The sequence below is a fragment of the Eubalaena glacialis genome, chromosome 1, assembly GCF_028564815.1.
Source record: "Eubalaena glacialis isolate mEubGla1 chromosome 1, mEubGla1.1.hap2.+ XY, whole genome shotgun sequence".
In the NCBI taxonomy this organism is placed as follows: Eukaryota; Metazoa; Chordata; class Mammalia; order Artiodactyla; family Balaenidae; genus Eubalaena; species Eubalaena glacialis.
The window spans coordinates 49,614,747-49,619,238 of NC_083716.1; positions in this window are offsets into that span (position 1 = coordinate 49,614,747).

Below are 4,492 nucleotides of genomic sequence, written 5' to 3' on the forward strand. Positions count from 1 at the left end.
AGACAATTAGTAAGGAAATGGAGAATCCAAACAACACCCCTGTGCTTGATCTGATAAGTAAGTATACCACCTGGCAATCATCAGGGCAATTTTCTTAATCATCTGCTGTATATCCAGGCTGGTGCTTCTTTCTGATGGGGGCATCTTCCTTGGTAATAGAAGACAAAAATCATTGTCCTTCAAAACCTAAGAAGTAATTGCAATGACATGAAGTAACTAGAAACCCCTCCAAGTGGCATGCTAAGTGCCATGTTCTGTGCTAGTGCTCTGAGCCTCAGGATTCCCATCTGGAAAATGGGCATTGGAATTGCTGTGTGGTCTGCTTCCTGGGAGTACGGCCTGGCATGGGGAGGGGGAGGAGGTGAAGGGGCGTTGAGCCCATTAAGTGCCATCCATACCCCAGCGTCCCCACGCTGTGAGGTGTCCTTGTGGATCCAGACCAGAATGCTGCTGGGTTCAGAGAAGGTAAGAGACAAATCATGGCTTAGTTAGACAGGGAGCAGATTAAATCAGCTATATGAAGAGTTTGAAACTGGTCCTTCGGGAGGAAATCTGGTCTGAACAGGGAGATTTTATTGTCCTGGAAATGAGGGAATTGGAAGTGTCCAGGTCATCAGAGCCCAGCTAATTAAGGCTAGGCTTAGTCACCCTAACAAGAATTTTGGGAGTCTGATAGTCTGATAGCCAGCGGACTTGATGCTACCATCCCCTGGACCCTGAGACCTGAAGGCTCTGCCAGGCCACAGAGGCTTGGCAGGGGGATGCTAAGGACCTCCATCCTGGGCCCACGCTTGGACCCACCGATGGGTGGAACCACTTACTCCTGAGAGATGGTTCAGGGGCCCTGGCCCAGGCTGTAGATCCCCACCCCAGCCTATGCTTGAAGGCCTATGTGTCACCCCATTTGCAATGAAGAAAGAAAGGATACTTCCAGGGAAGGAAGAGTCCAGAAGCAAAAGGAATGGGGTCGTATTAATTATCTATTGCTGTGTAACAAACTACAAATTTAGTGACTTAACACCCAATTATCATGTCGCAGTTCTGAAGGTCAGAGGTCTAGGTGGGCTCCACTGGGCCATCTGCCTAGCGTCCCATGGGACTGAAATCACTGGGCCAGGATCTTATCTGGAGGCTCTGGGGGAAATCTGCTTCCCATCTCCCTGAGGTTGCCGGCAGGATTCAGGTCTTTGTGGATTGGGGACTGAGGTCCCCACTTTCTTGCTGGCTGAGATCTGGAGGCTGCTCATAGCTCCCAGTGACCACTCTCAGGTCTGGACCCCCTGCCCCTCCACCTCAGCAAGGGAGCCCCTCCTTCATGCTCAAGCACCCACATCAATCCCCTCCGACTACCTTGTCTTCCACCAACCGGAGAAAACTCCTCAGTTTAGAGGTCCCAGTTGATTAGGTTAGATTTGATGAGGCCCCTCCAAAAGTCTCCCTATCTTAAGGTCACCTGATGAGTATCCTGAATGCCATCTGCAAAGTCCCTTTGCCATATAAGTAACTTCATCAAGGGAGTGATATCTCACCATATTCACAAGTCTTACCCACAATCAAGGAAAGAGGTTGTACAGGGGCGAGGGGCTTCAGGCTCATCTTGGCCTTCTAACCCTACCACAGGGCTGGGAGGTGAAATGCAGTCAGGCTAGGCCTGAAAGGAATTTCCTGGCCCCTGGTGAGATGGGGAGTTTGATTTGGGGGTATTCCTGCCACACTGGGAATCTAGGAGAGCATGGACCTTGCTGTCAGGTGAGCTGTGCTCATCACTTCTTGCTGTATCAGTTACTTAAACTTAAGGTCATCCCAAACCTACTGGCTTGAAGACCAACATTTATTTATCTCAGGACACAGCAGTGTGGGCTGGAAGAGGACTCAGCAGAGAGGCGTCAGCTGGGGCAGCTCGACTAGGGGCCAAAGGTCTGCTTTGAAGAAGTCTCACTTCATGGCTGATGAGGGGGTGCTGGCCGGCGGCAGGGGCTTGGCTGGAGCTGAGGGCCGGGGTCTCGGTTCCTCTCCATGCAGCACCTCCACACGGGCTTCCTCACAGAATGGTGACTGAGTTCCAAGAGCAACGTCCCAAGAGACCGGAAGTGGAGGCTGCCAGCTCCTTGCAGCCCACCACGGGAACTGGCACAGTGTTGCTTCTGCCGTGTTCTCTTGGCCAAGCAGTCCCAGGCCCAGATTCAAAGAGAGAGGGCAGAACACCCCCCCCCCCATCAGTGCCAGGGATGTCAGAGAATTCGGGGAACAAAGAGTGTTTAAGAGCCGCCACCCGTGCTGTGTGACCTTGCCAAAGACTCTGAACCTCAACTAGAAAGTAGGACAAATTCTTCCCTTGCTGGGAGGGAGGATAAAACAGGTAGAAGCCCAGTCTGGGAGCCCGGGTTCCAGAGGTGAGTTCTCTGCACTTTGCAGGGTCGGGGGCCAGTGTGCCTGACCCAAGGGGCAGCAGGAGAAGAGGGGCTCAGCCGGCCTCACCGGAGGGAGACCCAACCTCGAACGCGACTCCCGGGGCCTGCCTTGGAGAGCCACCCCTGGAATCCTCGCAGTGAGACAGCATGCCAGTGGGGGGCCCTGGGGCAGCAGCAGGGGAGGGAGCTGGGGGGCTGCCTCCCACTCTTTAGCCAGGAGGATAGACAGAGGGACTTGGGGGTGCTTGGGTGCAGCTGGGGCCGCAGGCGCTGGGCAGGTGCGCCTCCCCACAGCTGTGGGTGGTGGCCGGGTGCCTCCCTGGGCTCACTGCAGCAAACGCAGAGTCAGCTTGCTGTTAGGGCTGTTAGCGTCTGGTCCAGTGAACACCCAGCAGACCGTCCTGGTCCTGGAGAGGGTCTTGCTCCCTCCAGTAAGGACAGAGGTCAAGGGCATCCGTGGCTGGAGGTGATCACCCCACCTCCCGCGCAATGGAGGGAAGCCCAAGCTGATGCCATCACATCTGCTCTACGCATGGCTGGGCTGCCGGCTCCTGATTCTCTAGAGGCAACAAGCTGTGCTCCAGTCATGGGCTGGGAAGGGGTGGGCTCTCCATCAGCCTCCCGCCTCCAAACAGAGCCTGACTTAGGGTTTTCCATCACACCATGCTGTTTGGGAGAGCAATACGCCAAGCCAGCCTTCAGCGTGGAAAGGAGAAAGGAAACTTTTGTTGTCTCTCTTTTGCACCAAGCACTGTGCTAGGCATGTCCTAGGATCCAATCCCTATTTTATAGTAGGGAACCTGGGACTCAAGAAAAGCAAAGGAAAGGCCCAGGGTGTTAGTTATCTATGGCTGCATAGCAAATTACTCCAAATTTGGTGGCTTAAACAACATTTATCACCTCACAGTTTCTGTGGGACAAGAATCCACGTGTGGCTTAGCTGGTCCCCTGGCTCGGGTCTCTCACAGGCTCCATCCAGTTGTCAGCTGGGGCTGTGGTCTCATCTCAAGCCTCGACTGTGATGGGCCTGCTTCCAATCTTGCCCAGTGATGTTGGCGCCATTCACTTACTTGCTATTTGTTGACTGAAGCCTCTCACATGAGGTTTCTTGTCATGTGGGCTTCTCCATAGGGCAGCTCAGGGCATGGTAGCTGGCTTCCTTCAGAACAGGTGAGTGAGAGGGCAGCTGGGACGGAACTCAGAGTCTTTTCCGTGACCTAATTTTAGAAGTGACATCACATCACGTTTGCCATATTCTATTCATTAGAAGCAAGTCACTAGGGGCAGCCTACATTCAAGGTTGGGGGGGATTACACAAGCCTGGGAGGTGGGCTCACACCCAGGATAGCAGGGGGCAGAACTGGGATTTGACCGCCCCCTGTCTCTGACTGTGGCATCTGTGCCACAAAGCTCACCCACCACACACACTCACACCCCACTCACCACACGCATACCCCAATACTGCACATGCAGATATATACACACATTAACAGGCACTCACATAAAACATACACAGCAAACCACATACACGCGGATGTACACACACACACTCATACACACACACTCCATTGCTGGGAGGAGGCTGAGGACAGGGTAGGTACGACACTGACTATTGAGAGTTGAGGTTCTGGTGTCACTTAGAAAATCATCTTAGGACCAAAAATAGAATTCTGGGCCAAGCCGATTCTGTTTGAAATAAAATCCTAGTTCAAGAAGGAAGTTACAGGATCCATAGCAACCACTTTTGAAAATGGAACGGTTGGTGGAGCTCAGAGGAGCGGAGGTCTCAGCTGCACAGCCTGCAGTTTAGAGCCCCTTCCTGGCTGGGTGGGCCTGGATACGTCGCCCTTTCTGTGTGACGGTGACACCTACCTCACGGCTTGAAGCCTGGCAGTACTAGGCCCTTAGCAAATGTGACCTCACCCTGTTTCCTTTTCAGACAGTTTTGCTGTCCTCACACAGTCGTCACAGAATCAGTTTTTGGAAAGAGAAAGGAAGCATTGTTTTATGGCTGCCGATGGCCAGCTCCAAAGCGAGACCCAGAGGGGAGGAGGCTGGGAAATATTTGTGTGTTGGCGCAG